The sequence below is a fragment of the Balaenoptera physalus genome (genome assembly GCF_965194825.1).
Source record: "Balaenoptera physalus genome assembly, chromosome: 11".
NCBI lineage: Eukaryota > Metazoa > Chordata > Mammalia > Artiodactyla > Balaenopteridae > Balaenoptera > Balaenoptera physalus.
The window spans coordinates 9748991-9762333 of NC_138896.1; the positions used below are offsets into that span (position 1 = coordinate 9748991).

At 38.0% G+C, this 13343-nt stretch overlaps 1 long non-coding RNA gene across 1 annotated transcript in view; it reads right to left on the bottom strand.

Moving 5' to 3' along the window:
- Positions 1–13343, bottom strand: part of LOC309638003 — a 789902-nt gene that overhangs the window by 611860 nt on the left and 164699 nt on the right. The window lies entirely within an intron of this gene.

Below are 13343 nucleotides of genomic sequence, written 5' to 3' on the forward strand. Positions count from 1 at the left end.
ATCTTCCTTTCCTGGCACACAAGCATAACAAGGCAGCTGGAATGCTGGAAGGAGGTGGTCAGGTATGATAAAGGCCCTCGTGTGAGTGTCCCATCAGATGAAGCAGCAATAGCAGTGGCAGCAACCCTAGAAAAGCCCCCAAATGGAGTAGAAGTGCGAGAGAGTTAAAGCTGACCGTAAAGTAGTCAAGCCATCGATAACGCTTCTAGGGAGATTTTAATCAGGAAGACTTGAGTGGAATATGAGGCAGGGGAGAGAATAGGAGCTGGGCAATAAGAGGGAAAGGGCTGTGAACGGTGAAGATTTTTTCAATATGAGAAGAGCAAGTACTCTGGAGAGAAGTTGAAAAGATCAAGAAATACATAGTGAAGAATGCGAGGTGAAAGAGCTAAGGTGAGAGAAGAGAAGAGCAGAAATGGATGGAAACAAGGACAGGAAGAGGGAGAGAAATACAAGAAAGGTGGGGGTAGTCATGGAAGAAGAGCAAGAGTTGGTAGGAAATATACAGAGGACAGCTTTGAAAAGAAAGTCCCTGATTTACGATAGTCAAATCTCCTGAACATGGTTAATGAATTAATGATGGAGAGTAGTTTGCTAATTGTAACTTTGCCTTTTAAAAAAACTTAAAATGCAGCAGTAACTGGCAGAAAAAAAAATGTAAATTCAAATTATTGAAAGTGATCAGAAAAAGGCAGTAATGGGAAATAGGAGGTCTTATCTTGCTCCAAGCTCTTGTGACCTGAATGTCACCCAGCTCTTCAAGTCTACTGCTGTTGCTGTTTCTATTAGTCATCAGTTAATATATTTGAACAGATTTAATTACAGTCATAGGGGCCAACTGGGCCAATATATAATACAGCCCATTTGTATTTTTTTTCTCTCCACAGCTTCAGAACACAGAGGTAGATTTTTTTTGCCTAGATGTTCCCCTTTGGTGACATCATTTCATAGGGCCCCAGCTCCACCTGCTTATTAAATTTCCTTCCAACCCTGATCTAGTCCTAGGCCTCAGAGGGCAAGAGTAAGAGGGAGGAAAGGGAGAAACTGGAGGAAATGCTTCTATCTTAGCCATCACAACTCCAAGACATGTCTCTAGAGAGCAATTCTAGAGGCCAGGGTATCGCTTGGGGAAGATATTTCAATATTCCAGGAAATAGATGATTATGGTCTGTGTTAGGGTGGAGAATGAAGCAGAGAGAAACTGCCAAATTGAGAAATATTTATGGGGTAACTGTAAGGACTGGTTGGTTTTGGATGAGAAAGAGGAAACAAGAGACCTACGGCTTGAGCAAACTGATGAGTATGGTGCTTGTTACTGAGCAGCGAACAAGGAAAAGGAAGTTGTTTGTGGAGTGAGATGATTAATTCCATTCTTGATACCGAGCAGGACCCTGTGGGGTTCCTGGGCACAAAAGCCTTTCCAGTGGCCCCCATTTCTTGATTACAGGAAATAGGCTTCCTTCGGCCTCCGTGACCTTTCCTGAGTTCCAGCAGCAGGTTCAAACAGCTGCTAATCAGGGAAGGGAGGGGATGCAGAGACAAGGGAGGAACAAAAGAAACAATAGTGTAGCCTTGGGGCAGAGTCCTGGTTCCCCCGCAGGGGATACACATAATAATATATTTGAGCTGTTTTGCAGACACTGAAACCGCCCCCCCCCTCCCCCGCCCGGGCCAGGTGGGAGAAGTTAACTGTATGCTGCCCACAAGCAGGTAGACCCCAGAACGGTTGGAACCAGAAGGTGGATGATGCTGACTCCCCCTTACCTCATCACCAACCAGCCAGAAGAATGTCCACGAGCTGATCACGCCCTCTTTGAACCATTACTATAAAACTTCTCACTACCCCTTCCAGGTTGGGACATAACAGTTTTGAGAGCATTAGCCTTCTGTGACCCCCTTTCCCTGGCAAAGCAATAAAATTATTCTTTCCTACTTCACCCAAAACTCTGTCTCCGAGATTTAATTTGGTGTCAGGGTACAAAGGCCGGATTAGGCTTCATCCTGAATACATTGAATGTGAGGGGCCTGAAAGATGCCCCAAGGGGATTACCAGTAGGAAATTGGATATATATACATCTGAGGCTCAGGAGGCAGGTCATAGCTGGAAATACAGATTTTGGAGTAAGCAGAAGCTAGGTGGCAATGAAAGCTGTGAGACTGTATACAAACTCCTGCAGGGACCATAGGGAATCCACAGAGTTAGAGGAGCAAAGGGCTATAAGAAACTGCAACATTTAAGGGACTGGTAGAAAAAGGAGCCTAGAAAACTGAAAAGGCGTGGTAAGAGAAGTAGGGAAAAAAGCTAGAAAGAGTTTTTGGAATGAAAACTGAGATAATAGTGTTTCAAGAGTGTCCGGAAGATGGTGGCAGGATGCACAGCAGATTAGTTTTTAGATCTTCCTAAATTCCCAATATAAAAGGAGATAGAGAAGCTAAATAACGAAACCAAAACATATGGACAATATGTAGAAGAAGACTAGTGACAAGATATCCTTAAGAACTCCAAAATAGAGAATTCCCTGGCAGTCCAGTGGTTAGGACTCTGCACTCTCACTGCCGTGGGCCCAGGTTCAATCCCTGGTCAGGGAACTAAGATCCCACAAGCTGTATAGTTTGGCCAAAAAAAGAAAAGAAACAAAAAAAGAACTCCAAAATACAAGGATGTGACAACAAACCATCAACAGTGACAAAAATGCATGTGATTTCAGCATCTGTGTGGGAGAAACAGATGGAAGCAGCAGGGCACCCAACAGACCTGAGAATAGCAGAACCCAGACAGAGCCAACAGAAATTCACTGGAAAGTACGATGGGCCAATTTGAGAACAGCAGTTGAAATGGGCAGGGATTTCCTTACTCTGAATAGTCTTCATTTCTCAAATGGAAATACCCACAGTAAGAAGGTCTTAAGGAGTTGGAGTAACCTAGCCCCTCTGAACTCTTGAAACAGAGGACAGAGCCCCACACTGGAGAAGTGAAATCAAAATTGAGCATATGAAGAAGTCTAGTTCAAAGTAGGGGAGAAGAACAGAGACAGGAAATCTTAGAATACAAACCACTCTGTGAGAATGACAGAGGGGTTCTAAAAGTTAGGAAAGCTATCAGACCCAAGCTCCTTTTAAAAGTTCAGAAAAATTAGGTTGCTATGAAAATGATGAACAGAGAATTATCAAGTTCAAATATTTTACAAAGTTTCTGTAAGAATAAGGAGCAGAATAACATTCTATAAAGAATAAAAACAAGCCAAAAATATGTTCAAAATAGATCAAAATGGTTGCATACATAAAATGTGCTGAAAGACATTAAGAAAATTACACAGGATATGAAAGGTCAACATATATCAGAATTAGAAAACCTCACATGAGTTGACAGCATTCAAAGATAATTAGAAATAAAAGAAAAGGTCATTTTAGAAATGAGAACTAAACTGGAAGAAACACAAGAGTGAATAAACACCAAAGATACTGCCTTAAGATAAATAAAGTGAAAAGGCAGAAATTTTTTAACTCTAAAAGAAAGACATTTTTAAAAGGACTCAAGAGAAAGTGACAAATATTGAAGATAAACAAAGATGATCTAATAAACAGAAAATACCAAAGGAGAAAAAGAGAACCAATAGCAAGGGAACAGAGCAAATACTTAGAACTAAAATTCAAGAGAATATTTCTAAAATTTAAAAAAATATGAGGTTACATATAGAAAGAGCACAAGAGCATCTGCAAATATAGACCCAAAAAAACAACAGTAAGACATATTCAAGGAAAATTGATGCACTTTAAGGAGACTTATAAGGGAAAGAAAATTAGTCTTCAGACTTTTTGACCTCAAAGCTTTGTACTTATAAATATAAAGCATAAATATGGAATAAAATACTTTAAATATTCAAAGAAAGTGATTGTGAATTAAGGATTTTATACCCAGAAAAACAGACCACCAAGTACAAAGGGTATGGAAGATATGTTTTCACTAGGAAAGAACTAAGGAACTCCTATGATCCCTTCCAAAAGAATCCACAGGAGAGCAAGTTTTGATCAAATAACTAGAGAGACAATGGCATGAAGACAGATGATGAGCATTAAACATATAGCAACTTGTAGAACTAACACCAAAAGGGAGTTAAAAGGAAAGGAATTTAGTATGTAATGGCTATATGATCTGACAATGTAGATTTGATAGTCATTATTAAGAAACAACCAGATATAATGTGCCTCCTGAAAAAAAGAACACACTACCACCCATAGTCTTGCCAAAGAAATCATACCCAAGTCGTATCAAGTGTCTGAGCCCAGCTGCCAATTTACAAGAAATAGAGCAGACAGAGCAACACGCCACACTGCACCAGGAGTGTGCAATCAGCAAAATTCAGACTGTGGAACAATCTACAGTGAAATGGCCAGGGTTCTTCCACAGTCAAATTGTAAGGGAAAGAAAGGAATGGAAGAGGAAGGTAGATGAAAAGAACTTAAATGCTGCATCAAATATTTTGAAAGAGCAAGACTCGGGTATAGTGTCTAGGAATGCACATGAGTAATAAAACCATACAGAAATGCAAGGAAATTATTATTATAAAAGTTAAAAGATAGAGGTTACTTATGGAAGGAAGGACTGCTGGGTGGTAGGCATAGTTCTATTTCTTGGCCTGTGTGATGTGTACCAGGGTGTTCAACCTATAATAATGCACTAAGTTATACATTTATTCTCTGTGATTTTCTGCATCTATTTCACTTTATAATGAAGAAGTTAAAAGGGAGAAATAGAAAGGGGAGGAGTCATTATCAAAAATGAATATTTCTAAATTTTCTCAATTTAGTCATTTTTCACCTTAATGAGTTTCAGTGGAATGGTATATGGTTGGCCAAAAAGATCTTTCGGGTTTCCGTAAGATGTTACGGCAAAACCCGAATAAAGTTTTTGGCCAAGCCAATAGATGAAAAATAGACTGAGGTAGGGTGAAGAGTGAATGAGAGAGCAGAAATGGGGAAAGCAAATATAGACAACTTTACCAATAAATGTAGCTTTGAAGGAGAAATAAGAGATGTGGTAAAAGAGAAGTATGTCTAGATAGGAGAGTTAAGTATGTTTAAATGCTGGTGGAAAGCAGTAAGCAGAAAGGGAGAGGTTAAAGATACAGGAGAGACTGCCAATGACCAAATCTTGAAAATTTGAGCATTAAAATAAATCATCATAGAAATAGTAACCCATTTTTTAAAAGTAAAATCCGTAAGTCCATAGTAATGTAATAAATTAATTACCTAATGGAGGAGGAGAAAGGAGAGTTCTTCCTTTCAGTTAAATGTCAACTAATAAATATGGAAGGAATGATAGAGTTAGAAAATAGGCAATTTTCTATGGAATAGAAATAATAGGATGCTAAAATTCATGAGTGAAATATTGATGAAGAACAGGGTATTAACATAGTCTCAAACTGTCTCCCCACAGATAACTTATAAATTTCAAAGGGAAAAGTAATAACTTTACAGTGGAGAAATATGGCAGATACCACTCTGACCAAGTTAATATTACCAATACTGGGACAAACCGATATCATGAACCTCCTGATAAAGTGCACTGAAAAAGATACAACATCCTGTCTGTTCTATTCCAGCCAAAAATAAACTGATTTCAAATCATATGGAAATAACCAACAAATCCAAATTAAAGGACATTCTAAAATTTAACTGATGTTTATCTTATAAAACTGTCAAGCTCAAGAAAGATAAAAAAAAATGGGTGAGGAACTGTTCCAGATTAAGAGATATGACAATTAAATCCGAGAGTCATCTGAGATTGGATCCCAGGACAGGAAAAGAATATAGCTATAAAGGACATTATTAGGAAAGCTGATGGAATGTGAATGCGGACCATGGATTAAATAATGGTATTGTTTTCAATGTTAAACTTCATGATTTTGATCATTGAACTGTGGTTAAGTCAGAGAGTGTCTTCGGAAATACACCCTGCAGTATTTAGGCGATAAGAAGTATGCTATCTTTCCAATGTATCTGAAATGATTCCTTCTGAATTGAGAAAGGGAGAGAGAAGCAGATGGGGCAAAATGTAAACAATTGGTGAATCCGGATATGGAGTACATGGATCTTCTTGTACTATTCTAACAACATTTCTCTAAGTTTGAAATTATATCCAAATAGAAGTTAGAGGAGAGAGGAGGGATGGTTGACAGACTGAGGTCACTGAGGAGATGAAAGGGAATAGGACTGAGAGCCCATGCAGAGGGAAGAACCTTACATTAGAGGAGGGACACTTCATCCGCTGTAAAAGGAGGGAAGGCGGGAAAGATGGGTTCTGACATCCATCAGATGAGTGGAGGGAGGAAAGGATTGGTTTTTATAATCTTATTAGCAAGGACATAAATGTTTATATTACTCTCTTCCACTTTTGAAAATTGAGGAAGGAAGGAGAAAACATGAGCCTGAAGTGGATGGACCATTACTTAGCAGAGGGTTTTAATGAATCTTTGGGTATGCAAAGGAAGATTTGAGGCTGACCCTGTGAGCTCAGGGCACAAGCCCACTCCTGTGTATGCAGGGGAGAGATTGGGAGAAGGAGAGATCCAAGAATGGGGGAGAGCCTCATTCTCACTGTAACTGGAGAGACAGTAGTTCAGAAGATAGTAAGGCAGTTACCATCCATCAGTGCCCAAGCTAAGCTGCCGGTCCTGATCCTGCTTACGATGGCCGCTTAAGCCCGTTTTCATAGAATGAGCCTTCAGGCTATTTTTAAACTAAGGCATAAAGTGTGTTCTACCTGCAAATTGTCCATATAACTATTTGCCTTAGTCACTGCTCAAGTCTAAAACCTATTTGTGGAAAGATGAAAGTTTACAACAAATAGTGAAATGTTCAAGTTATAAACCCATATCTGTAAGTACGCAGCATTACTTACATGGTCTTCTACTAAAATGCCCCAAAGAGACCAATAGCCAGGATAGATGCAATGCACTTTCATTGAAAATAGTGCTTTTCTGCCTTTGAGCCATAAGCTCAAAATTTTCACCATTACCTCTTTTCAGCTTGTTAGAGCAATGATATGATCAATTGGAAGATACACTATAAAGACTTAAAAATAAAAATTTGGGCTCCAGAGGTATATTTTGCCCTTATAATGGCGAGACTATTCAAGTACACAGTTTTTTTTTTTTCTGATTTTTAAAAAACATTATTTATTTATTTATTTTTGGCTGCGTTGGGTCTTCGTTGCTGCGTGTGGGCTTCCTCTAGTTGTGGCGAGCAGGGGCTAATCTTCGTTGCGGTGCGTGGGCTTCTCATTGCGGTGGCTTCTCTTGTTGCGGAGCATGGGCTGTAGGCACGCGGGCTTCAGTAGTTGTGGCATGCAGTCTCGGTAGTTGTGGCTCGCGGGCTCTAGAGCACAGGCTCAGTAGTTGTGGTGCATGGGCTTAGTTGCTCCGCGGCATGTGGGATCTTCCCGGACCAGGGCTTGAACCCGTGTCCCCGGCATTGGCAGGTGGATTCTTAACCACCGTGCCACCAGGGAAGTCCCAAGTACAAAGTTTAAATGTAGTGTTCTTTACACATGGGAGAATATTAGGCCATCAGAATTTTTTTTCCAAAAATAAGAATTTACCCATTCAAATGAAGTAAAAACCTCTTTGTATAATTTTGTAAATTGGAAATTTTATTGACTGGATGTTTCTAGGTCCTGTTCCTCTCAAAAAAATTTACTGAAACAAATGTGTAGATTCACCCTAGATTCTACAAGAGAAAGAGGCTCAGTAAGGTCCTTCTTAGGCAGTTTAATGTTCTCAAAATTGCTTATTTTCTAGGTCTTTCTAATGGGAAAATAGAGTGGTCTTCTCTCTTATGAACACAACAATTGCCGTGTTGTTCAAAGAATTGCTGTGATGTCTATAAACTAACCCTATTGAGAAAAACAAATATCTGGAGGAAAATTGTGTGTGACCCCTCTCAGTCATTGACTGAACAATGTAGAGAAACACAATTTAGTAAGGTTACTTATGGAATTAACAAGTAAAAACAAGTAAGATCACACCATCTTATTTTAAACTTTCAAACATAAAATCATTTAGTCACATTACCAAAAATATTTCCTGCTATTTATGGGACATAGAAAGTAAAATTCAAAACAAAATGAGATAAATCCCTCACCAAAAGTTTTTCAGTTTCCTACTGATGTTTCTTAGTACTTAAAAAAAAATTTTTTTTTAATAAGAATTGATTTTATGACTTAAAATGTCTGAAAAAAATGGATCAGAATGATTGTATCTCTCATTACCTTGCCCTCCAAGGAGATTTTTCACTCTGTTTTTTGTTTGTTTGCTTGTTTTTAATTGCTACAAAGATTGTTTAGGCTTCAGATGGGGAGGTGAATAGGGGAGGATGCTTAGTGAAGCCCAGAGGGAAGCAGGCTACATCTCCCCTCTTGGAAGCTCTGGTTTATTGTGTGATGCTACAACTGCGAATATGTTTCTTACTTTCTGTTAAAAGTTAAAAACAACCAGCTTTAAAAAACACATAGTTTTACAGTAATCTATAAATAACTACTGCATCACTGCAGCACAGCTATTTTCCTTTTTGTGTATATTCTTCTTCTTGCAAAGATTTTTCCATATAGTTCTAATCACAATTTATGCATCATTATTTTTCTATTTTTTCTGATTATATAAGTTATGTCAGGTCAGAGGAATCTGGGAATACTGGCTTGGGTGGCAGTCCACGAGTCCTTCTTATTTCCTCTGATGAAATTCGCCCAGAAGTTTGACAAATGACATCTACTTCTAGAAACAGGAGAGCTGGCCCCTCACAGCTGGACCTTGGTTTCCCCAGAGATGGTTCAGTGCCTGTCTGTTGAGGGAGAGACATCTCTGCACCATTGTGTACAACGCTGGGGGAGAGATGGAGAAGGAGGTAAGAAACCACAGGAAAATTTGTACTGTGGAGGGCTGGGACAAATACATTTCTGGGTTTTTTTAAGAGTAGATAAATAGATATTTTTATTGTATTTTTATTTTTTTGAGCACACCCAGTGGCATGTGGGATCTCAGTTCCCAGACCAGGGATCCAACCCATGCCATGCCGCCTGAAGTGGAAGCGGAGTCCTAACCACTGGACTTCCTGGGAATTCCCCAAATACATTTGTATTTGAATAGGCTAAAGACAAATGTTTTAAACATGGCAGTTAAAACTATTAAGACAGTTTTAATATGTCTCACTGGAAAGAGAGACATATAGTAGAGCTTTCCATTTGTTACGTATTCACTTCTAGATACTAAGCTTGAATATCTCTCCACGTTTATGAGCCATTTTTCCTGTCTGCTTCATGACTTTTGATGATTTTTTTTCTGAGTTATAATTGGTCTTGTATAGTAAGGGTGTTAATCCTTTTCAGCCCCACTCTATTTATGATGCTTCCTATTTATAAAAGTTTTCATTTTATATAGTCAAATATTCTAGTATTATCATTTGTTATTATTTCTGTTATTTTGATGGATTGAAAGTTTCCCCCACCTAAATATTTATTAAATATTCACATAAAATTTTCTCTTGGTTTTGATTGTTTCATTTCTTTACATTTATTTTTAAAGTCCATGTGGAATTTTTTGTTATATAGAATAAAATAAAGATATAAATAGAAAAATGGTACATAAGACTCATACTAAAAAATAGAGCATATATTTTCACTACTGTTGAACTCTTTCCTTATGATAAATTCTTAGTATCACTAGGTCAAACTTGTCTTTGGCTTTTAGATATGTTCCTTTTTAAAAGGACTGTATTAACCAAAATGTAACTAATAATGAATGTTGTTGGCAGTTAGTTCTGCAAGACTTTGTTTCACACATCTGCACACCACCGACCCTCAGAAATGTCGTGCCACAGGTGAATATAATATGTTTTGTTGGAAACAAAACTGTTTTGATAAGGCCTTGATGTTATGTGAAATATTCTATATGTCAGTTTCCTGATGGGCGCAACACAAAATTAACAGAAAGCATGAACTCATCTCTCCAGGGGCTCTACAAATGCTACAGGAGTCTAAATTTTGTGGACAGAACAGTGATAAGTAAAAAGAGGTATCTAGTCAGCTGAGTATAATAATACGGAAAATATTACTAATTTAGGAAAGCAGGATGCTTTGTTAATAAAAATTAAAATGATAAAAATATACATAGACATACATATTAGAAAGATAGTAAGGTAATGAGGGTTTCCACATAGGACAACTCTAGGGGACACAATTCACATTGAATTCTGTGTAAATGGTGTATCCTAGTGTTTTGCAAAACTGGATCTGCAGGTGATACTTTCATTGAAACTGAAACATTGCTTTGGACAATAGGATTAAGAATTATTTTTACTTTTTCTGTATACTGTTCTGTATTTTGAACTACACTTGAAAACAAAGTTCTAGTACTTTAAACATATATTTGAAAACTACTGACCTAATCGTGGCATTTTATAATCCCAAAGAAAGCATGAACAGGGAACATCTGAAAATATACCTAAGCCACTTATTCTGTTTGATCATTAAGTCTGGAATTTAAACTAAACGGTGACTGGATAAAAGAACAAATTTAGCCATTGGGTCATGTATTCATCAATCCAGTTATTCACCTATCATATATTAAATGTCTGTTTCAGGAACTGTATCAGCTGAGCAAAAGCAACCACATTCACTCATAACTATACTATAAGAGAACACCATAGTGTAATGCAACATGCAATAGGAGTACAACTGATTTTAGAATTGGTCCTGCCACCTAGCAAGTGCCCAATAGATATGTATAAATGAATGATGGATGGTGAATGAATGGATATTATACCACCTCAGATGTCAAAGCCAAAGTGACGTTTGGATCTCATATACAGCTCATTTTATCCACCAGGAACGGGCTTGAAGGAAGGAGGATGATAGGAGACTCAAATACGGGAATCAAGCATAAATTGCACACAGCAGAGACAAGACAATGCGTCAGACATGCTGTAAAAGTGTATTTGGATTTATGACCATTATAATCAGATGACACCTGAAAGCCAACCATATATCTTAAAGACAAAATTCTTAATATAGGCCATCTAAAAGGCAAATATCTAGCAAATGCTGCGGTGCTTTACTCATTCATTCTATGGACAGTATTATGTTTGAGGTCCTGAGTAAGAAACTGAGGATAAAGAATGGAAGAGTCCTTTTCTCAAAAAGCTCACAGCCTAGAATGAAATACTTGCTATCTTCACCATCATCTTCATCACCATTGCAATACAGTGCATATGTACAACAGAAACGGACTAGTATTATGCGAGTATCAGAGAGGGATACATAAGCAGGGGCTTAACTCAATCTTTAGGAATCGGTGTCAGAGTACTGAAGGATGAAAGAGACTTATTCAGGGAGAGAAGAGTACACTGGGCAGGAGAAAAGCATGTACAAGGGCAAGGAGGCACGAAAAAGCAATATGCCTTTAGAAACCAGCAATTTTGGTCTGACTAGAGGGGTGATGTTTGTGGAGTTGCAATGACATAGGACAACTGCTGAAAGAAAAATATCTAGAGGTCCTTTCTGTCTTACTGGGGAGTTGGAACTGCATCCTGAAGAAAAAAGGACTCACCAAAGATCACTGTTTCTAAGCAAGGCCCAAATCTTTCTGTTTTAAGGGTTTCAGATTGACTTCTTAATTTGGGGTTGTTTAAGATAGAAGATTCTGAAAGGAAATACAGTTTGAATGACCTAAGTTTACAGTCACAAGCTGTGTATAAAAAGACAGATTGACCCAGCAAAGGTGACCTGTTATTGAATTTTTGCATGTAAAATATTTATCTCAACCACTCACTGGAATGCTTAGAACTTTGCTCCTTCTCTTCTGTGAAATTTTTGGTATAATCACACTTTTCTGGATGTTTTAAACAATTTTTCTTTTTTTTTCTGTTGATGTGTTAACTGCCGATTTTCCTAATAGTCTTCTTCAGGATCAAATCCAAGTGGTCCCTCTCTAGGGACCAGGGATAATTTTCTAGGACAGTGGTACATAGAGGCTCATGTAGTCTGAATCAGTGCCAGTGACCAGTGTAAAACCTAACATCAGGTTCTGCAAGACACCTAGGCAATAAGGAGAGACTGACATATTTCAATTATACATGAATCTCTCGCCCTCTTGGCAGTAGTGGCACCAGTGTAATGTTTAAAGTTTGGGTTTGTCTCACGTTCATAATTCTTTGACAAAGAGACTTTGTCTGATTATATTGATAGTTTTCTCAGCATCCAAAGGATTATACTAGTTTCTACTTAGAAAGCCATTAGTAATAACAATTGCTATACCCACTGTACACCCACTTATTGGCAAATCTTCAACTCCCCCGAAAGAGTCATTATATTGAATTTGATTTCATATACTTGAAATTTTTAAAATGTATTCAGATTAACACTGTGTTCCCCAAACTTTTGGATGAAAATATTTCTTTACAGCAATGAGGAAAGCCCAGTCTAGGTTTGGAAAACAACATTTGCAATGGCCCTCCGGAGTGAGAGTGTACAGAAAATTTCAGAAGAAGACCATGTGGCTGCAACATCTGGTACATCTGAGAAGCGAGGCTGGAACAGAATGTGGCTTTGTTTACCATGGTAAACAAAGAAAGGAGTGAGAGACACATCCTGTAGTCTGGAAACATATTAGTGAAGGATTTCAGGCAAGTTTATGACATGCTCAATTTGAATTTTAAGGATTTATTCTATCATTGTTGAGGGAGACATGCCTTAGATCCCAGAGACCATTAGAAACCTATTCAAATAACTGAAGCGAAAAAGATGAGGCATTGGGAACAGAAGGTATAAAAGATACTTGTGAATAGGAAAAATTGATTGTACTTAGTGATTGTCTGGATCTTGCTGGAAGGACAAAATTCAGAAATATAGGATGCCTCTCAGCTTTCTGGATGAGGTTCCCTGGATGATGATGTGCCCTTTACAGAAAGAAGAATACGGGAGAAAGAATAGGTCGGGAATACATGGTGATAACCACTGTTTATTCAGTGTTTATTCACCACTCACTGTGACAACCTCTTTGTATTACCTTATGTCAAAGGTCAGTTCTATTTTGGACATGATGAGTTTGAGAGGTCTGTGACTGTCCAGGAAAATATCCTTACCAGCAGCATCAGGAGGATATATGAGTCTGCAGCTTCGGAGACCTAGTTGGTTTGGAGCTCAAAATTTGAGAATCATGAGAATAATAACAGCTAACATTTACTGTTTGCCACATGCCTGGTACTGTTCTAAGCACTTCATGTGCATCACCCACTTAATTCTCACAACATCCATATGACGCTGGAACTATCATTCATTCTTTTCATAAAAA